This window comes from Lagenorhynchus albirostris, chromosome 5, assembly GCF_949774975.1.
Source record: "Lagenorhynchus albirostris chromosome 5, mLagAlb1.1, whole genome shotgun sequence".
NCBI lineage: Eukaryota > Metazoa > Chordata > Mammalia > Artiodactyla > Delphinidae > Lagenorhynchus > Lagenorhynchus albirostris.
The window spans coordinates 89,618,928-89,646,595 of NC_083099.1; the positions used below are offsets into that span (position 1 = coordinate 89,618,928).

At 39.7% G+C, this 27,668-nt stretch overlaps 1 protein-coding gene and 1 non-coding gene across 2 annotated transcripts in view; one reads left to right on the top strand and one right to left on the bottom strand.

The window, feature by feature from the left end:
* Positions 1-3,204: 3,204 nt before the first annotated feature.
* The window catches only part of MORC1 (MORC family CW-type zinc finger 1), a 290,081-nt gene continuing 265,617 nt past the window's right edge, over positions 3,205-27,668 (top strand). Inside the window, exon 1 of the mRNA XM_060149355.1 lies at positions 3,205-3,234. The gene's annotated coding sequence lies outside the window, so the exon portion shown is untranslated. The remainder of the gene's footprint in view (positions 3,235-27,668) is intronic.
* On the bottom strand, positions 5,514-5,620 carry LOC132521456 (U6 spliceosomal RNA). The gene has a single exon (XR_009540903.1). It is a non-coding gene; the product is annotated as a U6 spliceosomal RNA (small nuclear RNA).

Here is a 27,668-nt window from a genome sequence, read left to right on the forward strand (position 1 = left end):
TTCAACCCTCCTCCAGAGAAAGGAGAGGGGCTAGAAATGAAGTTAATGATCCATGATGCCTACGTGATAATGCCTCTATAAAAATCCCTAAAGTATGGGTTTGAAGAGCTTCTGGGTTGGTGACTGCTTGGAAGTGCTAGGAGAGCAGTGCTCTAGGAGAGAGCATGGAATCTCTGTGCCCCTTCTCACATAGCTTGCCCTGCACATCTCTTTCATCTGGATGTTCATCTGTATCTTTTAGCATATCATTTTATAATAAACCAATAAACAGCAAGTATACTGTTTTCCTGAATTCTGTGAGCCACTCTAGCAAATTAATTGAACCCAAGGTGAGGGTTTTGGGGATTTATAGCTGATAGGTCAGAAACACAGGTGACAACCTGGACTTGCTATTTGAAATTGGGGTGGGGAGCAGTCTTGTGGGACTGAGCCCGTAAACTATGGATCTGGCTCTATCTCCAGGTTGATAGTGTCAGGGTTGAGTTAAATTGTGGGATGCCCAGCTCGTGTCACAGAATTGCTTGGTGTGGGAAAAATTCCCACACATTTGGTGACCAGAAGTGTCAGTAGTGAAGGGTTCCGTGTGAGTAGTAAAGGGGAGATACACAAGAAAGTGAGTTTTTCCTACTCAGGATGGCTCTTAAATTCCTACAGCTCTTACATAGTCTCTTGCAATTGGAGACTATAGTAGGTTGAGGTAGGCAAAAGATCAAGAAAATCTTACTGTATCCCATCGTGAGGAGAAATAAATAAACTCTTTTTCTAGATGATCTTTAGACTACTGTCTCTCCCTCTGATTAAATCTGAGACTATTTGATCAATTAAAGGAAACGTTTCCAGACATTTATTATAAAAGTCTTAATAGGGCTTCCATTCTTCTCAGTGACAGTTTTAGATTTTCATATCTATTCTTCTCTGTGACAACTGTAATATCTTGGGTTTTCATGAGAATTTCTAAGAGTATATGGGAGAAATACAAGCCAGCAATTACTATATATTCTTTTAGCTGAGTATGGTGAGAATTGCAAGAAGGGAACATTGTGCTGGAATTGCTAAATGAAATAAGTAATGGTGAAAAAATTCTGTGACTTGGAGAGACATACAGAGAATTTTTCTCGATCTTCAGAGACAATAGAAAAGGTATGGTATTGGGATCAGGTAGACTTGGTCCTACCAGTTATTATCTCTAAGTCAGAGTACATCTGTTTCCTCATCTATAAAATGGGAATAATTATGTTACCTACTTATGGGGATTGTTAGAGATTATGATGGAAATCAACTGTTATTCATTTTTGCGGTCCCAGTGTGATCATCTCTTCTGAGAAGCTATTCTTGACTCTCTTCTCCCACAAAATTAGGTAAAATACCCTGTCTCTGGGCATTCCTCCCACCCCTACACTTATTCCCACTCTACACCAGGACTTTCTGCTATCACTGCATTTCTTATCGTATTGAAATTGCATCTATATATACTTGTCACTGCCACTAGATTGTGATATCCTTATAACCTTTATGTCTTCAACACTTAAATAGAGTACCTGCTCATCAAAGAGTATGAACTCAGTAAATGTTTGTTGAGTGAATTAATGACATATTTCAAGTGCTTGCCCGGTAGTTAAAACATTAAAAACATTCAATAATTTGTTCTTGACTTCTTTTGTAAATTTTTATCTCCAAAGTTTTATCAAGGAAAAGATTTATCTTTTGTTTATTATGCTTTAACTACTAAAATGCAGAGTTAGGACTGTTTTTGGATCCATTCTAGGTAATTAGATACACTGTGAGAGACATGGTTCATGGAAGGTTAAGATCTATCAAACTACATGAATAACAGGATGAAATTGCTTCAGACCTTTAGTCATAGCCTATGCACATACATCTAGAAAAAAATTATTTATTTGACCCTTTGTCCATATTTTTTGTAAATACATAACTTGGCAGTGTCAATTTAGATCAATGTGTTGGAGACCTTTTTTTTGCATTTGTCTCAGCTGCCTTATTGCACTGCATTACAAATGATGTTAATTCTGTGCTTAATTATGCTTAGCATAATATATTTGCAGCCCAGTGTTTATCAGTTGGACATAACAAAAATGCTGTTGTTTCTTCCCATCTTCCTTCTGCTTATCACTTGTTGATTTTTGAAAGCAGCTGGAGTTGTTCCATGTGAATGGAAACAATTACAAGGCTGTACAATAAATGCTTTCTCTCTAGAAACCATCTTATATCAACTGTGATCTTTGCTTTTTAAAGATTTGGTGTACGTTTTCATGCAAACTTTTAACCTGATTTTTGCTACCCTTTCAGATCAGAAGGAATCTCTTAGATTAAAAAAAAAAAGCTCACATTTGAATTTTTCAAAAGCATGTATATTTCATCCATTGAAACAAGAACTTCCATGTCTCCAAATTGACTATTATAATCTGTCAGGTATGTGTTGATTCATGTTTACATAGAAGACCATCTTAATATAATGACGGTATTTGTGCCTTAGGTTCTCATATTTTTAACTATTGCACATGACTTAGGAGTTGGAAAGTGAGTAGCTTTTGGATAGTATTTATTTTAAAATGATCGCTTCAGCTAGTTTGTCCATTAGAGATGAATTTATTAAAAAAAATGTTCTTTAAAATTTTTTTTGAGTGTAAGGTCAAAACTGCAATTAGAGCATAAGTGTAATTATTGAAAAACATTGTAGATTATGTGAGTTTTCCCGAAAGTTCTAAGGTTAAACTTCATGAAAAATATTTTTGGTGGCTATCAATACTTATTAAAAATTAACATCATCTTTTTTTGGTCCCACCATGTGGCATGCGGGATCCTAGTTCCCCGACCAAGAATCTAACCCGTACTCCCTGCAGTGGAAGAGCAGAGTCCTAACCACTAGACTGCCAGGGAATTCCCAAATTAACATCATTTCTGAGAGTAGTGTTTTTTTTTAATAGATCTTTATTGGAGTATAATTGCTTCACAATACTGTGTTAGTTTCTGTTGCACAACAAAGCGAATCAGCCATATGCATACACATGTCCCCATACAGAGAGTAGTTTTACAAGTAAAGCTTAGGTCATTATAAAACATATGAGTTATGCTTTAATAATAATAGCCATGCTTATTAAGCAGCTATTCTATGTCAAATGCTTTACATAAATTATACATAATTATCTCATTTATTCCTCAGAACAGTCCCTTTAAAGGAGAGGACAAGAAAGTTAAGGATTTTGTTCAGATTTGGTAAGTGGAAGATGCAGGATCAGAGGTCATGTTGGCCTGTGCTAAATCCTTGCCCTATATCTGTTGATATTGCTCATCTTCCTTCACCCATCCTGCCACCAGGGGGACCCAGGGGATATAGCCAAATGAAAGCTCCAGCCAAGGGCCTTCTCTATTCTGAACTTTGCTGACACCCTAAATCCTTGCTGCCTTTCCATTTCAGTAAACTTAACACATCCAGGAAGGAAATTTTTGGCTTACTTTTTTTTTTTTTGGCTTACTTTATTCCTTGTAAGTTTCTCTTTTGTTCTAGCAAATTCTAAATGCAAGAGAGCCTCTTCCTTTAGTGTAAGTTGCTCAAGGTGGTAACAGCAATTAAGTGCCACATTTCCTTCCTTTCTCTTTCTCTCTTCCCTTCTGATCCTTTCTTTGCCAACACTGACTGCCTGGCATGTATGTAATAAGTGCTCAAGAAATGGCAGCTGGTGTTGTGTTCCAGGCTCTGGGGCTCCTCTCTGAAGGGATTTTTGGTAATTATAATAATAATCATAGCTAATATTTATAGCGCAGTATGTACCAGAATCCCTTTCAAGCACTTTAAATGCATGTGCTCTGTTATTATGTCTGTCTTTATCAAGCAAGGAAAAGGTGAGGCTCAGAAAGCACATTACCTAAGATAACAGTGATAACTGGTTGGTGTCATAGTTCTGGAGCTCAAGTTTTCTGACTTCTAGTCCTTTACTGACTGATGTGGTGGCGTAAAAATGTGCTGCTCAAATCTCCTTCAAGAGAATCTGCTGTGAGGAGCGTAGCTGATGACAGACTCCAGCTGGCAACCCGTTTAAAACCACCGTGGTGTTCATACCCAAACCATACTTCCTTCCCCTGGGCTGCCTCTGGACAATGACTGAGCGTGGTGGGGATAATAGTACTAGCTTATTCCAGAAATGGAAAAATAATTCAACATTAGTAACTCTGTTAATATAATTCACCTAGAGGAGAACAAATAAGAGAAATCATGTAATCCTACCAATCAAGTATTGGAAAAAAACTCAATAAACTAGGGACTGTATGGCCACATTTTAAATTAATAGTTACCACCTAAAAGCCAGTATTATGTCAGTGAAAACACAATGAAAAAATCCCCATAATGTCAAGAATAAAGCCAGAGTGTCCACTGTCACTACTTTTTTTCCTTTTTTTAATTGAAATGTAGTTGATATAGAATAATATGTTAATTTCAGCTGTACTACATAGTGATTTGACATTTACATACATTATGAAATGATCATCATGACAAATCTAGTAACCTTCTGTCCCCATACAAAGTTATTAAGATATTATTGATCATATTCTTTATGTTGTATGTTGCATCCTTGTGGCTTATTTACAACTGAAGATTTGTGCCTATTAATCCCCTTTACTTATTTTGTCTCCCACCTCCCAGCAACCATCAGTTTGTTCTCTGTTTTCATTTGTTTTGTTTGTTTGTGCTTTAGCTTCCACATATAAGTGAAATCATCTGGTATTTGTCTTTTGCTGTCTGATTTATTTTACTTAACATAATAACCTTTAGATCCATTCATGTTGCCACAAATGGCAAATTTCATTCTTTTTTATGACTAATATTCCATTGTGTATATGTACCACATCTTCTTTATCCATTCATTTATTGATGGACATTTAGATTGTTTCCATATCTTGGCTATTTAATGCTGCAGTGAAACAATAGCATGCATAAATCTTTTCAAATTAGTATTTTTTGTTTCTTTGGGTAAATACCCAGAAGTGAAATTGCTGGATCATATGGCAGTTCTATTTTTAATTTTTTGAGGAAACTCCATACTGTTTTCCATAGTGACTCCACCAATTTATAATCCCACAAACAAGGGTTCCCTTTTCTCCACATCCTTGCCAATACTTGTTTCTTGTCTTTTTGATAATTGCCATTCTGACAGGTATGATGTGGTAGCTCACCATGGTTTTGATTTGCATTTGCCTGATGATTAGTGATGTTGAACATATTTTCAGGTGTCTGTTGGCTATCTGTAGAAAAATTTCTATTCGGGGCCTCTGCCCATTTTTTAATTGGGTTGTTTTTTTTATATTGAGTTGTATGAGTTCTTTATGTATTTTAAATATCAACCCCTTATTGGATATATGTGATATTGCAAATACCCTCTCTCATTCTGTAGGCTGCCTTTTTGTTTTGTTGATAGTTTCCTTTGCTGTGCAAAGCTATTTATTTTGATGTAGTCCCATTTGTTTATTTTTGCTTTTGTGTCCCATGCCTGAGAAGAAAATATATGGAACATATCACAAATTTCTGTGTCATCCTTGCTCAGAAGCCATGCTAATCTTCTCTGTATTGCTCCAATGTTAGCATATGTGTTGCCCAAGTGAGCACTCATACTACTTTTTTAACATGGTTCTGAAGGTACTTGCCAGTACAATTAGAGAGGAGAGAATAAGGCATATATATTTGAAAAAGGATGTAATATTATCATTATTTGCAAATGTTATACTTGCTTACATGAATATACAAAAGAATCAACTGAACAATTGTAACAAACAATAGAATTTATAAATGGCTGAGTATAATAATAAACAGCAAGCAACTTTCATAAGTACAGACAATAACCAACTGGAAGTTATAATGGAAGAAAATATCACATTTACAATAGAAAAAAATTTATAGAAACTAATTTAACAAGAAATATACAAAATCTGTACAAATAAGGAAAGCATACATTTTCTTAAATAGGAAGATCCAATGTTATAAAGGTATCAGCTCTTCCTAATGTAAGTAATAAATTCTATATCAGTAAATACAATAAGAGTGTTATTTATTTGTTCATTTGTTTTTTGAACTGGAAGGGTTGAGTCACATGGAAAATAGGGAAAAATATTCAAGAAAAGTCTGGGCAAAGAAGAGTAACAAGTTACAGTCTCTCCCATATTTTAAAATATAGAGTTATAGTAATTGCATTAATGTAATAATAATGCATGGATAAACATGCAGATAAATGGAATAGAAAAGAAAGTCCGTAAGTAGACACAAATATGTGTTGGATATTAGTGTATGGCAAGAATGGCATAGCAAATCAGTAGGTAAGTGATGAATTATTTAATAAATGGTATTGGGACAACTGGATAGTAATCTGGAAAATAAAATTATTTTTGGACTCTTACCTCATTTTTTATCCCTAAATTCCAAATGTTTCAAAGATTTAAATTTAAAAATAAAAACTATACTATAGAAATATTATGTATGTATACACACAGGTGTGTGTGTGTGTGTGTGTATGTGTGTGTGTGTGTCTGTGTGTGTATGTAAAACATTTCAAGGTTAAGAAGACATTTCTAGGGTTAATCCAAAACTAAGAAATCTTAAATTAAAAGATTAATTTGACCATATAAAATTAAAATAAAATTATCTTGTCATTAAAATCCATAAGCAAAGGAAAAAACACAAATGACAAGCCAGGGGAAAATATTTTGTCTGCAACTCATGACATAGACCAAAGGATATGTTTCTCAGCATATATAAATAAATATGTGAGAAGAAGACCAATAATCCTACAAGAAATGGACAAAGGATCAAAACAGTTGGTATCAAAGGAAATATAAATGAGTCTTAACATATGAAAAGGTATTCACTTAATATATAATAGGAAAAAAATTAATTTAAGTTAAAACTACAAGGAAGTGCCATTTTCCCTTGTTAGTTTGGCAGAGATAAAAGAATTCTGATAGCATGCTATATTGAAAGGGGTGTGAGACAATAGGTATTCAATACACTGCTATTAATTATATAATTTGGTATAAACTCTATACAAGGCTATTTAACAATATCTTATCAAAATTAAAAATGCATATATTCTTTGATCCTGCAATACTGCTCTGGAAATTTATCCACAGCTATGCCTGTCACGTCTTAAGTGACAAATATACAAGGATATTCCTTATAGGGCTGTTTGAAATAAAAAGATTGGAAGCAGCATAAATACCTGTATTAGGACACTGGTTAAGTAAATTATGTACCTGTATGGCATGGGATTCTATACAACCTTTTAAAGAATGAAGCTGTTCTATATGTACTGATTTTGGACAGTTTCCAATATATAATGTTAAAAGAGTAAAGGGAAGAATATGGTGTATAGTACAAGTTTTTGTTGTTTTTGTTGTTGTTGTTTGTTTTACACTTGTATGCTTTTATATGCATTGAACATCTGTAAAATGATCAAGGTACCTCCAGGGAATGAAAGTAGGAAACTAGGGGACAGGAGAAGTGAAATAGGCTAAATTTTTAATCTACAAATTTTCATTTGAATTTTTTACTGCGTGAGGTATTACATACATGTAATACTCAGTGACAGCACTAAGCACACTACTCAATTCACTTGATCTTTTCTTGGTACCAAGACTTTCTAGATGGAGAATGAAATGGTCATTTACATATGGAACAAGCTTCTTATCTTGTCGAAGACTGGTAAGTTTGCTGACTGGCTGCTGCTTTAGGCTGCTTTTGCAACAGGGAGTGCATGCCTGTACTTAACAGGGACTCTGGTGACGTGCCCTGTGATTTTGATGCCAGAGATGAAAACCTAGAGAGACAGTAATAGGAGGATGAGACTAGGAATTACAGTGGGTGGGGTGAACAGACTTTGGGATAAGGAGGTGAAACTTGCCAGCAATTTTCACCCCTTTTATTAAGGTATTTATCTTGGATGGATATCTGCTTTGTACTCTGTGAAAGTCGAAAATCAGGCCATGGAGTTAACCAGAGCCTGGAGTTCTTTCTAAGGAAGCAAAATGGCTAAGAAAACACAGCAGTAATTTAATGTTTATAAAGAATGGGCTGAAATAACTATAGTATATCAAAAGCAAATAACTGCTGAGGAAATTGGCATATTTTAATTTGGTTCAGACTATATTTTACATGTTCTGGCTGTACTGTAATGTACGAGTTTGTATGTAGAGCTTAAATGTATAATTAATACAGCTTTGAGGCTAGTTATATCCACATGATTAAAATTTGTCATGGAATTAACTTTCACATAGAGACTTCTTAACATGTTATAGTCAATGCTATAAATTAGATCTTCTCTGATGAGCTCTGAATAAAGGATTCTAATTTATCTCAGTGGTATTTTATTAGAGACATTTTAATTGCTATGGCAGGTATAAAGCACCATCAGTATCTTGGCTAAACATTTCAGTTACTGAAATCATTTTCCCTCCTAGTAAAAATAATTGGTTTAAAGAATATTCTGTTTTATTGAAGATGAACTAAAAGTCTTTTATTTTATACGCATGATTCAGCCTCACATTGAAACTTTGTGGGAAGTTTGCTCCGTAAAGGAAAAAAGGAATCTTTTTACATCAGTGAAGGAAATTATATACTATCCCAAGGAAGAAATCCCAAATTTCCCTTCCAGAGATCTAAAAGTAAAGATCTGGGAATTGATTGCTGGTGAATAGGTTATGGGTGTGGCATTTTTAAATTGCTTTCCAATTATTTGTATTTTTTCCTTATATCTATTTTTTTAAAAAATCAAAATAATAGAAATATATACTTTAAAAATTTCCAATAATCCTTTCTCGATAACTACTCTTAACAGTTTTTGGCATACATTCTTCGAGAAATTTTCCACACAAAGTATTTTTTTCCTCCTTAAAATTCTGGATCTGTTGCCAACAAATGTCTGAATTCTTCCTGCTCTGCCTGCTGCATTTTATCAAATTTGCCCACCCCATGCAGTTTCAATCACTTTGTTGGAATGACGCATTATCTAACTATAGCCAAAATTCCCAGTTTCTGGGCCTAAGGACAGATTTTATGCCAATGCATCTGTGCCGAAGAGCAGGTTTTAGATTGTGTGCCCGTGCCGAAGTAGGGACTGGGTGCCAGCTTGTTCAAAGCTCAGCCGACTGCAGATACCCACATGGAGTGAGGCTGCTTCTGGTGGCTCTGCTTCTTCAACCCCAGACACGAGTGTCTGGTGGAGCACAGTGATGAAGGGCAGTGTCTTTATCGCACTTCCTCACACTTTGCTCTGTGGATGAAGTAAGGTCTCTCACTTCAGTTTTGCCCTTGTCAAAATGATTACCAAGTTTATTCCATCTTGGATTGTATGTTTCCTAGCTACTAATGGATGATTTTTATGGTTTAATATTTGACCACTAATTCACTAGACGCTAGTGAGAAGCTTTAAAAGATGTCTTAGAAGACAATTTTTGTTCAGTATGATAGGTCATTTGGAATAATATCCACCATTTAAAGAGGGGCTGAAATTAACAGTCTAAATGCCATGCTGCATTTAGTGTTGATTGAATTCTAACAAATCAAATAGATCTACTAAAGCCTAATACAAAATTCCATGGACGCTAGAATATTAATGCTGAGAAACGTTGGGTCAGAATGCATCAGAAGCTGTTAAATGTCTTACTGAATTTTGTCAACTTGCCTACTCTCCTTAATATGCCATCTTCAAGTTTTATTTTGGTATATTGAGATGCATGTAAAATTACTGAGAGGTGTCAAGTAGGTAGTTGGATATACAACCGTGGGGGCTCAGAGTGTGAAACAGATACATAAATTTGGGAGTTGTCAGCATAGATGGTTTTAAAAGCTACATAATTAGATGAGATCACCTGAAGAAAATGTGGGGAGAAAACTGATCCAGGTGAATTTCTAACATTTAGATGAGGAGCAGGCAAAAGAGACTGAAATAGAGTGGCCACACTGGAAGATGATGTCAGGGAAACTAAGAGGAGAGCAATTCAAGAATGAGACAGTAGGACTTCCCTGGTGGCACAGTGGTTAAGAATCCGCCTGCCAATGCAGGGGACACGGGTTCGAGCCCTGGTCCAGGAAGATCCCACATGCCACGGAGCAACTAAGCCTGTGCGCCACAGCTACTGAGCCTGCGCTCTAGAGCCCGTGAGCCACAACTGTTGAGCCCATGTGACACAACTACTGAAGCCCACACGCCTAGAGCCCATGCTCCACAACAAGAGAAGACACCGCAGTGAGAAGCCCGCGCACTGCAGCGAAGAGTAGCCCCCGCTCGCTGCAACTAGAGAAAGCCCGCGCACAGCAACGAAGACCCAACACAGCCAAAAAATAAAATAAAATAAATTTATTTAAAAAAAAAAGAATGAGACAGTATACAGTGAGGTCAGTGCTTCTACGTGGTCAAGTAAGATGATGTCAGAGGAGTGGATGTTTTTGGTAATCTTAGCATGAAGAACTTTCAAGTTATTGTTGAGACTGAAGTAGATTGAGAAGGTAATGGAAGGTGAAGAAGTGGAAATGACGTGTGTAGAGAGTTTTTGTTATATTTTACTGTAAGGGAGAAAAGAGAATTGGTACAGTAACTGGAGGGAATTGTAAGGTCAGGAGATGTTTTATTTCATTTTGCTTTTGTTACCAACCTTCCTGAGTCAGTCCCCAACAAGGGTCCTTCTGTGCAGTGTCGTTTGAGTCAATAGAACGAGACCAAGTTTGGTTCAGAAGCAAAGGAAAACTTTATTCTTGGATCAGAGAATGGAGAGGTGCGAACTAGTGCTTTTCCCGACAGGCTGTGGGTGGGGCTGCTTTATAGGGATCTCCTCATCAGGGAGGGAAAGGGCGGAGTTCTCCCGGGGCTGGCACAGCTGTGCTGCTCATGCTCCAGATAGCAGTGCCAGGCACAGCATCTCCACACGCAACCCACTGCTGCTGAGGAACTGTGGTCCAAAGTGCTGGGTGCAAGGTCTCTGCAAGCGGCCCCCTATGAGCAAGTGAAACTAGACGAAGCGCAAAGGAAAAAACAAAACTTAGACTTATTTTACTACCCAGATTCTATTTTTATTTCCCGGGAGTTGTTAATGAGCATTGCCAGTTAAAGATCCCTCCTCTGTCTTTTGACCTCCTCCTCACTCTTGAGGGGCGCTGAGGGGCGAAGGTCCATGTTCTGTAACTTCTTCCTGCTGATTTTGGGTGTCAGTCACCATAACCCTGTTTAGAGGAGCAGAACTTCTCCTCAGCTGCCTGTAGATAGTTTGATTGTCACCAGGCCTTAACACTAACTGTTCATACCCCTGAGCACCCACCATTTGTCTAACCTTTTGGAGACAAAGGACACCAGACAATTTAAGATACATGGCTCAAATATTAACAAGAGAATAATGGTCACATGACAAATGTTTTCCTAAAAATGCAGGTATCTAGGTCTTTTGCTTGTAGGCAAAAGTGTGCCCTGATGTTGAGGCTCACTGCCTTGGCCTGAATATCCCTGGTCACACTTTTGTTGTTTTTCAGAAGAGGAGCTTCAGGGCAGAGAGTGGTTCACACGAGTGATCAAGGGGTTCCATCGCCCCAGGTTGTCTCTCAGAGGTTGGGGCTCAGGAGCCCTCTTCACTTGAGTGTGAAATACCCACAGAATGATCCCTGCAACTGCAGGGAAGAATGGGTGGTTTGGGTCACCAAGTGAGGTCATTCCACTTAGGAGTGAGTTGGTTTTGTTGGCTGCCAGTTTTCCAGGTTTTTAGGTTCACCCAGTCTCCTGGCTGGAAGGGGTGCAGGGCCAGGTCAGTGGGTGAAGGCAGCACCTGGTTACCATATTCCATAGGGGCTATCACGGTTTCTCCTACCTGGAGGGCACACTTGAGTTGTTCCATTTCAAGGGGGCTAAAGTGTCCCTTCTCTTGGGTTTGGGAATGGGTCTACCATACATGAGTTCAAATGCACTTAACTTTAACTTACTCCTTGGAGCTAACTGCATGTGGAGCAGGGCAATCAGAAGCAACTTAATCTGATTTTCTTGAGTTTCCTGACATAGTTTCGCTAAGACCCTTTTCAAGGTCTGATTGGACCTCTCTACTTTCCCCAGTGAATAGGGTCTCTGGGCTGAGTGCAAGGTCCATTTTATGCCCAGGGCACTTGTTATCCCCTTCGTCACTTAAGACACAAATGCTGGACCATTATCACTTTGTAGGGATCCTGGGAGCCCAAACCTGAGGATTATTTCTTTTAGTAATGGCCTAGTCACTTCAGCTGAATGAGGAATGAGAAAAGGGGACTCACCCTTGGGGTATTAGCTCAAAAACTGGGACTAGGGGGGAATGCTTCTATCTGACCAGAAAATGTGACTACTTGTACCAAGAGATATACCTGAAATTGCCTGGTACTCTGGGTATGACAGTGAAATCAACCTGCCAATCTTCTCCAGGATATGTCCCTCTGGTCTGAATGGGCCTTATCTGGGGGCCTTTGGGAGATCTGGTATTGGGGTTGTTCATTGTGTAGATGGGACATAGCTCAAGAATTCAACTGATTATACTTTTCATGTCAGGAGTTACCATGACCTTAACTAACCAATTATATAGGGCTTCCCTCCCACAGTGAGTTCCTTGGTGAGCCTTTCTGATGGCTTGACAAGCTGCGGTTGGGGAAAAGAAGTATTGCCCGTGTTCATCAACTAGCCACTCATGGCCTCCTCGTTCTCTACTGAAGCCCTGTTTTTGGGCTTTGTCTAACTCTTCCTTACTGTAGATTGGGTAATAATTGGATGGATCTGGCCTTCAAGGTATGAGGGGTAATTGCCAAGTTACTGGTTCTAGGGCCGCCCTTTTGGCAGTTGCATCTGCCTTGTTGTTTTCCTTTATTACCTCTGCATTCCCGTTTTGGTGACACCTACAATGAATCAATGACACCTTTTTTGCAAGCTGTGCTGCTTCTAAGAGCTTCAGTATGCTTAAGCCATATTTCAACTGTTTATTCTCTGCAGTAGGCATACCTGTTTCCTTCCAAATAGCCCATGTGCATGTAGGATGGCATATGCATACTGGGAATCTGTATAAACATTGAAGATCCTCCCAGTCCTGAGCTCTTAGGCTCAGGTGAGGACAATCAGTTCCACCTTTGGGGCAGAAGTCCCTGGGGATAGGTTTTGTGCTTCTTTGACTTGGGTCTGGGAAGTCACTGCATATCCTGCCAGCCTTTTCCCCTCTTTCATAAAACTGCTCCTGTCTGTAAACCATTCCTCATCGGCATTTGGGAGAGGTTCACTTCCTAGGTTGGGATGACTGGAATAGATCACATCTATGGTTTCTATACAATCATGCTCTGGGGCCCTGTTTCTGTGGGTAGCAGGGTGGCAGGATCTAGCGTGTGACAGGTTTTTATGGTAGCCACTGGGTTGTCTAAAAGCATAGGGTGAATTTGAATCGACTTTCCAGGGGATAGCCATTCTGTTCCCTTAGAACTTAACTAAAGTCTGAACCTGGTGTGGCATTCATATAGTGACTGGTGACCAAACACTAACTTTCACCCTCCTTTAGCAGGGTTGTGGTAGCTCCTACTGCCCGTAGGCAAGGAGGCCATGCCTTAGCAGTTTGATCTAATTGTTTAAAGAAATAAGCAACCACTGGAGTAAGGGGTCCTAGTTTTTGAGCTGATGTGCCAAAGGTAGTTCCCCTTCTCTCATGAATGTAAAGGTCGAAGGGTTTAGCTAAATCTGAGAGGGCTAGGGTGGGGGCCTGAAGTAATTGCTTTTTCAACTCTTGAAAGGCCTCTTCATATTCTGAATTCCATTCAAAAGGATCATTATCCTTTCCTTTCAAATTTATGTATAGAAGTCTAGTTATTAGGCCTTAGTTAGGGATCCAGATGGGCAAAACCTGGCCACCCCCGAATGCTGTTTTCTACTTTTAGGAGGGGTGAGGCAGCAAATGGCTTCTTCTCCCTCCTGGGGTAGGCTTCTCTGGCCTTCTATAAAAATGAAGACTATGGACTTCCCTGGTGGTCCAGTGGGTAAGACTCCACGCTCCCAATGCAGGGGGTCCAGATTCTATCCCTGGTTGGGGAACTAGATCGCACATGCATGCTGCAACTGAGTCCACATGCTGCAACTAAGAAGTCTGCATGCCGCAACAAAGATTCTGTGTGCTGCAACTAAGACCTGGCACAGCCAAAATAAATAAATTAATTTAAAAAAATGAAGCCTAGGTAAGTCACCTGAGTTTATAATATTTGAGCCTTTTTTTTTTTTGCACACCTTATATCCTTTATGGGCTAGGTGGTTCAGAGTGATTACAGTATTTTTGTCAGAAACCTCCTTAGTAGGGCTGGCAATCAGAATGTTGTCTACATACTGGAGGATTGTTCCCTCCAGATGTAGATCTTTCAGGTCTTTAGCTAAAGTTTCCCCAAAGATGGTGGGGGAATTTTTGAATCCTTGGGGCAGGACTGTCTAGCAGTGTTGTTTTTCTGTTGCGTGTTTGGGTCCTGCCATTCAAAAGCAAAATATTTCTTATGACTGTGGAGCTAATGGAATACAGAAGAGGGCATCTTTAAAATCTAATACAGAATACCAGGTCCTGGTGGATGGTAGAGTGGCCAGCATGGTGTAAGGTTAGGGACTACTGGATGTATATCCCAGGTGGCTTCACTGACTGCCCTGAGGTCCTATACAATCCGGCATTCGCCATTGGGTTTCTTTACAGGGAGAAAAGGGTATTACAGACTGATTAGCATGGTCTAATAAAGCCCTGGTCAATTAGGCTCTGTATAATGGGGGCAATGCCCAAGAAGGCCTCTCCAGGATACTGTTTTCTATTGGGCCATGTATGTCCAGGTTTTAGATGGACTGTCACAGGACTGGCTCCTACAGCTCGTTCCACCTGTCCCTCATTTATTAGAGATTTACTCCAGGGAGATCAACTTGCTCTGTCTGGGGAAGTTTTTTCCTCAGCCATTAACATTATCATCTTGTGCCATTTGTCTAAGGGAATGCCAATCTCCAGTTTGTCTCCCATTAGGTGGATAGTAGCGCCCAATTTATGTAAGATATTTCTTCCTAGCAGGGATATAGACTATTCAGGAACATACGGGAAGGAATGGGTGAGCATGTGTTCATCCAATTTATATTCTAATGGCTCTATGAATGTCTGTTGTTGGGCCTGCCCTGATACCCCTGTAATTTTACACCTCTTATGACTGAGTTTACCTGATCTGGTGTTCAGAACTGAGTAAGTGGCTCTGGTGTCAGCTAAGAATTTGACAGTTTTCCCCGCTACATCCAATGCCAACCAGGGCTCCTTGGGGATCAGTTGGAGTCCTGCTTTAGGAGCCCTCTGGCCCCATCATTCTCCATCTATTTGGACCATCTGCCTTTGAGGGTAATGGCCAGGATCTGACATTTCCCTTTGGGGTCAGTGAGGGCATTCTCCTTTTCATTGTCCCTCTGGTTTACGTATGGTGCAATGATTGGGTTCTAGTTTCCTTGGCTTGCTATCCCTCAGTGGGAGCTGGGCGCCACTCACCAGAGTTGAGTGTCTCCGTGGGCAGTTAGTTCAGATTCCCATGCCAACCAATTGACATTGGAGGGCAGCAGCTTGCCTCTGGGCCTTTTTCTTCTCTGACTTTTCTTCCTCTGTATCTGGGTTATTAAACACCCTCAACCCTCAGTAGGCAACCTTGACCAGGCGATAGGTAGGGGCATCTGGTGTGTTTCCATTTTCTGAAGTTTATGCCTAATGTTGGGGACGTTTGGGGAAATAAAATATGACCTCAGGATTGCATTCCCTTCCAATGACTCAGGGCCAGTGGTAGTAGATTTAGAGGCATTCCCTGAGGTGCTCTAGGAATCCTGGAGGGTCTTCCGTTGGCTCCTGATTGATTTCCTTTATCTTATTCCAACTGACAGGTTTCTGTCCTCCTCCTTGGATTCCCTTTAGGATCATATTTTTATAATGAGTCAGTCTCTGTCTTCCACCCCCTTCTCCATTGTCTTGATGGTCCCATTTGGGTTTGGTATCTGGGATCACTTGATTCCATGGTCTGAAAACGGCATGACCTGCATTGTTTCTGTTCTCTTTGGTTTTTCTTGCCTCATTAGGAGTACTTTGAGGAGGTTCTGGGTGTCAACCCAGGTGGGGTCATGGGTCTGAAAGATTCCCCTACTCAGATACAGGACCCCTCTGGATTTTCCCACAACCCCTTACTATGACTTTTACAGCTATACAGGTCAGAAGTGGTAAATGGGATGTGTACCTAGATGAGCCCTTCTTCTCCATTGGGACCTGCTTGAAAGGAAGTACTTTTCCTGGTGGGTTGTTAGACCCTGGATGATAATTAGTCATGTAAATACCCCAAGATTTGACCCAAATAAGATTTCTGGTTCAGGAAATTTGGCACAAAACTAATAATGGATTCCTCAAAAGACCAAAATAGAAGGCATCCAAATGGTGTGGACTCTGATATAACTGGAGGTCCCCCTTGAATTTTTTGTTTTTTTGTGGTACGTGGGCCTCTCACTGTTGTGGCCTCTGCCGTTGCGGAGCACAGTCTCTGGATGCGCAGACCCAGTGGCCATGGCTCATGGACCCAGCCGCTCCGCAGCATGTGGGATCTTCCCAGACCGGGGCACGAACCCATGTCCCCTGCATCGGCAGGCGGACTCTCAACCACTGCGCCACCAGGGAAGCCCTGAATTTTATTTTTTTATACAGCAGGTTCTTATTAGTTATCTCTGTTATACATATTAGTGTATATATGTCAATCTCAGTCTCCCAATTCATCCCACCACCACCACCACCCATGCATCCTTTCCACCTTTGGTGTACATACGTTTGTTCTTTATATCTGTGTCTCTATTTCTGCCTTGCAAACTGGTTAGTCTGCACCATTTGTCTAGATCCCACGTATATGCTTTAATATTACAATATTTGTTTTACTCTTTCTGACTTACTTCACTCTGACAGTCTCTAGGTCCATCCACATCTCTATAAATGACCCAATGCCATTCCTTTTTATGGCTGAGTAATATTCCATTGTATATATGTACCACATCTTCTTTATCCATTCGTCTGTTGATGGGCATTTAGGTTGCTTCCATGACCTGGCTATTGTAAATAGTGCTGAAATGAACATTAAAGTGCATGTGTCTTTTTGAATTATGGTTTTCTCTGGGTATATGCCCAGTAGTGGGATGGCTGGGTCACATGGTAATTCTAATTTTAGTTTTTTAAGTAACCTCCATACTGTTCTCCATAGTGGTTGCATCAATTTACATTCCTACCAACAGTGCAAAAGGGTTCCCTTTTCTCCACACCCTCTCCAGCATTTGTTGTTTGTGGATTTTCTGATGATGCCCATTCTAACTGATGTGAGATGATACCTCATTGTAGTTTTGATTTGCATTTCTCTAATAATTAGTGTTGCTGAGCAGCTTTTCATGTACCTTTTGGCCATAAGTACATCTTCTTTGGAGAATGTCTATTTAGGTCTTCTGCCCGTTTTTTGACTGGGTTGTTTGTTTTTTCTAATATTGAGCTGCATGAGCTGTTTATGTATTTTGGAGATTAATCCTTTGTCCATTGATTCATTTGCAAATATTTTCTCCCATTCTGAGGGTTGTCTTTTCATCTTATTTATAGTTTCCTTTGCAGTGCAAAAGCCTTTAAGTTTCATTAGGTCCCATTTGTTTATTTTTGTTTTTATTTCCACTACTCTAGGAGGTGGGTCAAAAAAGATCTTGCTGTGATTTGTGTCAAAGAGTCTTCTGCCTATGTTTTCCTTTAAGAGTTTTATTGCGTCTGGTCTTATATTTAGGTCTTTAATCGATTTTGAGTTTATTTTCGTGTACGGTGTTAGGGAATGTTCTATTTTCATTCTTTTACATGTGGCTGTCCAGTTTTCCCAGCACCACTTACTGAAGAGACTGTCTTTTCTGCATTGCATATCCTTGCCTCCTTTGTCATAGATTAGTTGACCACAGGTGTGTGGGTTTCTCTCTGGGTTTTCTATCCTGTTCCATTGATCTATATTTCTGTTTTTGTGCCAGTACCATATTGTCTTGATTACTGTAGCTTTGTTGTATAGTCTGAAGTCAGGGAGTCTGATTCCTCCAGCTCCTTTTTTTCCCTCAAGATTGCTTTGGCTATTCAGGGTCTTTTGTGTCTCCATACAAATTAAAAAATTTTTTGTTCTAGTTCTGTGAAAAATGCCATTGGTGGTTTGATAGGGATTGCATTGAATCTGTAGATTGCTTTGGGTAGTGTAGTCATTTTCACAATGTTTATTCTTCCAATCTAAGAACATGGTATATCCATCTGTTTGTGTCATCTTTGATTTCTTTCATCAGTGTCTTATAGTTTTCCGAGTACAGGTCTTTTACCTCCTTAGGTAGGTTTATTCCTAGGTATTTCATGTTTTTAGTTGCAGTGGTAAATGGGATTGTTTCCTTAATTTCTCTTTCTGATCTTTCATTGTTAGTGTATAGGAATGCAAGAGATTTCTGTGCATTAATTTTGTATCCTGCAACTTCATTCCAAATTCATTGATTAACTCTAGTAGTTTTCTGGTGGCATCTTTAGGATTCTCTATGTATAGTATCATGTCATCTACAAACAGTGACAGTTTTACTTTTTCTTTTCCAATTTGTATTCCTTTTATTTCTTTTTCTTCTCTGATTTCCATGGCTAGGACTTCCAAAACTATGTTGAATAATAGTGGTGAGAGTGGACATCCTTGTCTTGTTCCTGATCTTAGAGGAAATGCTTTCAGTTTTTCACCATTGAGAATGATGTTTGCTGTGGGTTTGTCACGTATGGCCTTTATTATGTTGAACTAGGTTCCCTCTATGCCCACTTTCTGGAGAGTTTTTATCATAAATGGGTGTTGAATTTTGTCAAAAGCTTCTTCTGCATCTACTGAGATGATCCTATGGTGTTTATTCTTCAATTTGTTAATATGGTGTATCACATTGATTGATTTGCATATATTGAAGAATCCTTGCATCCCTGGGATAAATCCCAGTTGATCATGGTGTATGCTCCTTTTAAATGTGCTGTTGGATTCTCTTTGCTAGGATTTTGTTGAGGATTTTTGCATCTGTATTCACAGTGATATTGGTCTGTAGTTTTCTTTTTTTGTGGTGTCTTTGTTGGGTTTTGGTATCAGGGTGATGGTGGCTTCATAGAATGAGTTTGTGAGTGTTCCTCTGCAATTTTTTGAAAGTTTGAGAAGGATGGGTGTTAGCTCTTCTCTAAATGTTTGATAGAATTCACCTGTGAAGCCATCTGGTCCTGGACTTTTGTTTGTTGGAGGATTTTTAATCATAGTTTCAATTTCAGTGCTTGTGATTGGTCTGTTCATATTTTCTGTTTTTTCCTGGTTCAGTCTGGAAGTCTATACCTTTCTAAGAATTGGTCCATTTCTTTGTGGTTGTCCTTTTTATTGACATAGAGTTGCTTCTAGTAGTCTCTTATGATGCTTTGTATTTCTGCGGTGTCCATTGTAACTTCTCCTTTTTCAATTCTAATTTTATTGATTTGAGTCCTCTCCCTCTTCTTCTTGATGAGCCTTGCTAAAGGTTTATCAATTTTGTTTATCTTCTCAAAGAACCAGCTTTTAGTTTTATTGATGTCTGCTGTTGTTTTCTTTGTTTCTATTTCATTTATTTCTGCTCTGATCTTTATGATTTCTTTTCTTGTATGAACTTTGGGTTTTGTTTGTTCTTTCTCTAGTTACTTTAGGTGTAAGGTTAGATTGTTTATTTGACATGTTTCTTGTTTCTTGAGGTAGGAGTGTATTGCTATAAACTTACCTCTTAGAACTGCTTTTGCTTCATCCCATAGGTTTTGGATCATCGTGTTTTCGTTTTCATTTGTCTCTAGGTATTTTTTGATTTCCTCTTTGATGTTTTTAGAGATCTCTTGGTTATTTAATACTATATTGGTTAGCCTCCATGTGTTTGTGTTTTTTACATTTTTTTCCCTATAATTGATTTCTAATCTCATAGCAGTGTGGTCAGAATAGATGCTTGATACGATTTCAGTTTTCTTAAATTTACCGAGACTTGATTTGTGACCCAAGATGTGATCTATCCTGGAGAATTTTCCTTATGCACTTGAGTAGAAAGTGTAATCTGCTGTATTTGGATGGAATTTACTATAAATATCAGTTATGTCTGTCTGGTCTATTGTGTCATTTAAAGCTTGTGTTTCCTCATTTATTTTCTGTTAGGTTGATCTGTACATTGATGTAAATGAGGTGTTAAAGTCCCCCACTATTATTGTGTTACTGTTGATTTCCTCTTTTATAGCTGTTAGCATTTGCCTTATATATGAGGTGCTCTTATGTTGGGTGCATATGTATTTATTATTGTGATATCTTCTTCTTAGATTGATCCCTTGATCATTATGTAGTGTCCTTCCTTGTCTCTTATAACATTCTTTATTTTAAAGTCTATTTTATCTGATATGAGTATTGCTACTCCAGCTTTCTTTGGATTTCCATTTGCATAGAATATCTTTTTCCATCCCCTTACCTTGAGTCTGTATGTGTCCCTAGGTCTGAAGTGGGTCTCTTGTAGACAATGTATATATGGGTCTTGTTTCTGTATCCATTCAGCGAGCCTGTGTCTTTTGCTTGGAGCATTAATTCATTCACATTTAAAGTAATTATTGATATGTATGTTCCTATGACCATTTTCTTAATTGTTTTGGATTTGTTTTTGTAGGTTCTTTTCTTCTCTTGTGTTTCCCACTTAGAGAAGTTCCTTTATCATTTGTTGTAGAGCTGGTTTGGTGGTGATGAATTCTCTTAGCTTTTACTTGTCTGTAAAGCTTTTGATTTCTCCATCAAATCTGAATGAGATCCTTGCTGGGTAGAGTAATCTTGTTTGTAGTTGCTTCCCTTTCATCACTTTAAATATATCGTGCCACTCCTTTCTGGCTTGTAGAATTCCTTCTGAGAAATCAGCTGTTAACCTTATGGGGGTTCCCTTGTATGTTATTTGTTGTTTTCCCATGTTGCTTTTAATAATTTTTCTTTGTCTTTAATTTTTTTTAATTTGAGTACTCTGTGTCTTGGTGTGTTTCTCCTTGGGTTTATCCTGCCTGGGACTCTCTGCATTTCCTGGTCTTGGGTGGCTATTACCTTTCCCACATTAGGGAAGTTTTTGACTATAAACTCTTCAAATATTTCTTGGTTCCTTTCTCTCTCTCTTCTCCTTCTGGGATCCCTAGAATGAAAATGTTGTTGCGTTAAATGTTGTCCCAGTGGTCTCTTAGGCTGTCTTCATTTCTTTTCATTCTTTTTTCTTTATTGTGTTCTGCAGCAGTGAATTCCACCATTCTGTCTTCCAGGCCCCTTATCTGTTCTTCTGCCTCAGTTATTCTGCTATTTATTCCTTCTAGTGTATTTTTCACTTCAGTTATTCTATTGTTCATCTCTGTTTATTTGTTCTTTAATTCTTCTAGGTGTTTGTTCTTTAATTCTTCTAGGTCTTTATTAAGCATTTCTTGCATCTTCTTGATCTTTGCCTCCATTGTTTTTCCAAGGTCCTGGATCATCTTCACTATAATTATCCTGAATTCTTTTTCTGGAAGATTGCCTATCTCCACTTCATTTAGTTGTTTTTCTGGGGTTTTATCTTGTTTCTTCATCTGGTACATAGTCCTCTGCCTGTTCATTTTGTCCACCTTTCTGTGAATATGGTTTTCATTCCACAGGCTGTAGAATTGTAGTTCTTCTTGCTTCTGCTGTCTTCTCTCTGGTGGATGAGGCTATCTAAGAGTCTGTGCAAGCTTCCTAATGGGAGGGGCTGGTGGTGGGTAGAGCTTGGTGTTGCTCTGGTGGGCATAGCTCAGTCAAACTTTAATTTCCTTCTCTGCTGATGGTTGGGAGTGAGTTCCCTCCCTGTTGCTTGTTTGGCCTGAGGTGACCCAGCACTGGAGCCTACAGGCTCTTTGGTGGACTCTGGGAGGGCTCATGCCAAGGAGTACTTCCCAGAACTTCTGCTGCCTGTGTCCTTGTCCCCGTGGTGAGCCATAGCCACCCCCCGCCTCTGCAGGAGACCCTCCAACACTAGTATTTAGGTCTGGCTCAGTCTCCTGTGGGGTCACTGCTCCTTGCCCCTAAGTCCTGATGTGCACATTACTTTGTGTGTGCCCTCCAAGAGTGGTGTCTCTTTTTTCCCCAGTCCTGTCAAAGTCCTGCAATCAAATCCCACTAGCCTTCAAAGACTGAATCTCTGTGAATTTCTCCTCTTGTTGCCAGACCCCCAGGTTCGGAAGCCTGAAGTGGGGCTCAGAACCTTCACTCCAGTGGGTGGACCTCTGTGGTATAATTGTTCTCCAGTTTGTGAGTCACCCACCCATCATTTATGGGATTTGATTTCATTGTGATTGTGCCTCTCCTACCATCTCATTGTGGCTTCTCCTTTGTCTTTGGATGTGGAGTATCTTTTTTGGTGAGTTCCAGTGTCTTCTTGTCATGATTGTTCAGGAGTTAGTTGTGATTCTGGTGCTCTCACAAGAGGGAGTGAGTGCACATCCTTCTACTCTGCCACCTTGAACCAATCTGAGTGTGTCCAGGAGGATGCCTGCCTCTCCACAATTGTATCCAGATTGTCTTTCCTCCATGGAAGGTGGATTATAAACCATTTCTTAATCGTCTTCATTCTCCTTACAGATCCTGGGATTTGTTAGCCTCTGTAGTTGCATGAGCCAGTCAGCCGATTCCTTATAATGAATCAATCTCACATAAGTCCTGTTAGCCCTTTTCCTTCACTTTTGGTCAGTAATCCTTTTCTTGGCTAGTTTGCTGACTTTTTCCATCTAAGATATGCCTCAAGACTGATGGCCTGAGACCTTCAATTTCAGCTTTCCTTGTTTTGCAAGTTAGGATTGGGTTTGGGTCAACTCCTCACAAAGCTTTTTTTATTGCTACCATTTAAAGGTTAGCTCTGATCCAGGAACCTATCAATTTCAACATCAATTAGATCATGTTCGAGGGGGGCAGTTCGGTACTGCCAGGTCACGGAGCTCCCTGCAATCGGCTATGTCAGACCCCTCCCCCTTGAATTTGTATTTAGTCTTTCCTCAGTCAGAATATCCCACGGGAGTTTAGATGGGACTGCCTCTGGGCCAGAACAGGTTAGCCACATTAGTTCCTGACCAACTTGGTGCAGTAGGGAGTGGCACAGCTGTCTGAGATGGTGATCTTATCTTTTGTCCTTTCTGCAGAAAAGGAGGAGTTTGCAGACTTCCTGCTTTGTGAGAGCTAAAAGCACGTGGGATTCCCAACAGGATACTCACCATATTGCTGGGCAGCTGGAATCCTGTGCTGGTACTGGGAGGAGAGCCCTTGGAACTTCAGTTGATAAAGAATCACCCAAGATTCACCTCACAAGCAGAAAGGGGAGGAGAGGTTGCACAGTGGGTATTTCCTGTTCTTGCCAGCAGCTCACAGTTTCTTAATAATGGGGTTCCTGGTCTTGTGAGTGGCTCACAGAGCTCCCCACCCCACTTCAGAGATACCGGCGCTGACTGAAAGAGTCAAGCCACTGTCACATACCTACCTTGGGACCCTTTTACACTCAGGCATCTTCAGTGCCTTTCCTTGAACTCAGATTGTGCATCCTTATTCCATTTTGCCTAGCGGTCTTTAATAACTGGCCTTTTCCTGGTCTTGCCTCTTGGCTCACAGGTCTGGCCACTTCCCTTTACCAAACCAAAAGTGACTATGGAGAATGTGACTGTTGAACCCTGGAGGTTGGTGAGCCCAGTGAATAGATGTAGGCAAAAAGGCCATGATCTATCCCTTTGTGGTTCCCAAAATTTTGTTACCAACCCTCCTACAGGTGCCCAACAAGGTTACTTCTGCCTGGTGTCATATGAGCCAATAAAACAAGACCAAGTTCAGTTCAGAAGCAAAGGAAGCCTTCATTCTTTGATCAAAGAATCGAGTGGTGTGAGCTTGCACCCTAGAGTACATGCTCTCCCTGAAAGGGCATGAGGAGTATGGCTGCTTTATAGAGTTCTTGTCTGCAGGGAGGGGAGGGAGGGAGACAGAGTTCTTACAGATGGGGTGCAGTTTTGTTGCTCACAGTGCTCCAGATTGAGGTGCCAGATGTAGCATCTCTGCAAACGGCCTGATGAGCTGAAGCGTCAGTTGCAGCCATTTCGCACCAGGAACTCTGGTCTGAAGTGCCGGGTGCAGGACGTCTGCATGTGGTACCCTATGAACAAGTGAAACTAGACTAAGACAAAGAAAAAGGTTAGACTTCATTTTATTACCCAGATTCTATTTTTATTTCCTGAGAATTGTTAATAGGCTCTTATGGTGACACTTTTAAGGATGAATGATAATAGCACATCTTTGCATAAGAGGAATGATTCAGCAGGGAGGAAAGGTTGGTTGATTGTAGAAGAGAGAAGGGATAACTAAGGAGCAAAATTCTTGAGAGAAGATGAGGGACGTGTTGTTTGATGCTTAAGAGTAGGGAGAAAATGTCTTAAAATATTAATCTTTGTTCTCCCCGGCCAACATCCTTGTATGAAATCTTGCATATGTAATTTTGTATTTTTTCTCTTAAAGAGAGATCCTAAACTGCCTAAGTTTGAAGCCACTAAAAACCTGAATTCAGCCGTAAGGGGGAATATTGATGCCATTCCACAATGCAGAGGTAGTTGGTTTTGAGCCTGCCTGTCTTAAGTTCGGAGAATTATTCTTAGCTTTTGTTTGTTTATTTTTAATTTTAGACTAGAATTTCTCTCAGTGGCTATGGGGTCATTTAGCAGGTAGATAATCTAGCATTATATGCACCAATCTGGGAGGCCTGTGGAGTGTGTCATTACTTATGAGAACAATTTCCAATTTTCTATAAGGGCAAGTCCAGCAGTGTCAGCACAGGCTGACCTTCATATTTAGATGTACTTTTCTCCTCATATTTATTTGCTGCTGCCTCAAAAAAGAGAGAATGGGCATATTGGCCAAACAGAGATATACACCAAAAAACCGTTGCTTTTCTAACTAGAGTTGCATCCATAGTGTTTCCCAAATTAAAGTTAAAATGTTTGGATTTTTAAGACATCTCAGTACCTGATGAAGGGAACAAGAGACCAGGAAGAAAAAATTTTAAGACACCAGCAGTTGTTCTTCTAAGAATGAGAAATATGTTATGTTCAGAGAGACAACAAATAATAGGATAAAAATGATCCACTCACTTTCCAGAAGCATTCTAGATAGATTGCAAGTTCTGAAGTTGAACACATATGTGAGCATACTAAAGAGTTATTCATCAACAGCATTATATCCAAATCCCAGAGCTTTAGGTATGGTCTAGCATGGTGGTATGAAAGGAACCTGACCAAGTATAATTCCATGGACTATGGCATTCTAAGTAATCGTGCACTAAAATAAACTAGTATTCTGTCCCTGGAGTTTGAGCCACCTTATACTGTCTGCCAGGGAGACATTGGAGGTCATACCTGGACTTGAAGAGTAAGAATGGTCAAATACCCAGGACTAAGGAGGATCAAGAGAAAAATCTACTTCATCTGCCCTGTGTATGAAATGGGATGGGGTATCAATTTGAAAGGGTGCCCAAAAGTGTTTCCAGGGCCTCTGCCAGTTTTCAAAGTTTAATGGAGAAGGTAACTGGGAGGGTAAACTACCTAGAGGCATTTATCTATTTAGATGACATAATCATTTTTGGCAGGATTCTGGAAAAACTAGAGCAAAGACTTCTTAAAGTTAGGAAGGGCAAGGCTTTAGATGTGCCCTGGTAAGTATTAATGCTGACAAACCTTTATTAATTATGATGGGCAAGTAAAGACACAGCATAAAGTTCACAATTCCTGAAAAAAATATCTGATAGCCCCAATAACATCAAATTAAAAACTTTCTTTGAGGTTAGTGATGACCAGAGGACACTGAAGAGTATTTCCTAATTGCTAAACCATTAACAATTTGACAGATTACCCCCTCGAGGAAGGCCACAGAGCACACAGCATGTGGCCATATGGCCATGTTTCTTCTCCAACTTTTCAGGGATTACTGGTTGAAATCCTGTGACCAGGCAATCATGGAAACACATTCTGGCTACTTACCTGGAGACTATTCAAAGCAGGAAGCCTCTGAAATCAGTGTGCATGGATTTTTCTGACCCTGTACTTGGTGCTTGTAATCTGATCCAGTTTGTTTTACAGGCTATCTTACTTGGCAACACATATTATAAACATGAGTTTTTAAAGTACAGGAGGTTTCAACTTCCGTTCTTAAAAACTAACTCATTTATTTTACAGCCTTTAGACAAGGTGAGATCTAGAATGCTTGTTTGGAAAGAAAGAGGAAGGACAAATTTACTTCAGGTAGGGAAGGTAGGAAGGAAGGAAGGAAGGAAAGAAGGAAGGGAGGGAGGGAGGGAGGGAGGGAGGGAGGAAGATGAGATACAAAAGATATATATATATAGATATATAGAGATATATCTCTCTCTATATATATATTCCAATTTTTCCTAAATTGGTTTTTACAGTGTGCCTTTATTTTCTGATTTCAAGAAGTGTGACTTCCCCAAAAGTCAGTTTCACAAACATAAATTAATAATTCTTAAGCCAAATGAAAATGACTTTTTAAAAAATTTATTTATTTATTTATTTATTATTTATTTTTGGCTGTATTGGGTCTTTGTTGCTGTGCGCGGGCTTTCTCTAGTTGGGGTGAGTGGGGCCTACTCTTCGTTGCGGTGCAGGGGCTTCTCATTGCGGTGGCTTCTCTTGTTGTGGAGCACAGGCTCTAGGCACGTGGGCTTCAGCAGTTGTGGCATGCAGGCTCAGTAGTTGTGGCACATGGGCTTAGTTGCCCCGGGCATGTGGGATCTTCCCGGGCGAGGGCTCGAACCTGTGTCCTCTGCATTGGCAGGTGGATTTTTAACCACTGCGCCTCCAGGGAAGTCCCGAAAATGACTTCTGATTATCTATACTCCCATTCATCTCTGATAGTGCCAATAATCAGAAGGTACAGAATGAAAGGAGGCTTAGATTCTCCAGGTACAGAAAATAAGGCCGAGGAAAATGCAGCATGTCAATCAAAGTCTCGCGGTAAATTAGTAATAAAGCTAGGAATAAAACGTTCATGTTCTAACTTCCAGTGATAGGGTCACTAATTTACACTATTCTGCTTCTAATGAGCCCTGATTATTTTAAATATAAAAGTTCAGTTCTTTCACAATGCTAAGCATGCTGCAGGCTGCGTTGTATTCATGGCATCCCTGGAAATAGAAATGAAAAAGTCCGATTAGGTCATCTTGTCCACTTCCTGGAGACACAACTACCTCCATTCAATTGCAATGGCTCAGCTGATGAAAATTTCATTGTGAGTTGAGAACTGATTGCAGAACACAGTCAGCAATAGGAATTAGGCTGAATGGGATGATGGAATGGGCTTATTAAAAAAAAAAAAGGCAGAAACCAATTGGGGAAACACTAGAGGGGTATTTTTCTCTTGCAGCACCACTCTCTAAGTGACTGTTAGAGGTCATAATTCATCTGTGGACAAGGGTATTGGGTTTATTCTAAATAAAAGTGAAAAATAGTACATCTTTCTTAGGAAGACCATTCAACAGAACTGAATTCCTAGCAGTCCCTGAAGTCAGTTCTATTTTGTTCTGTTCTCA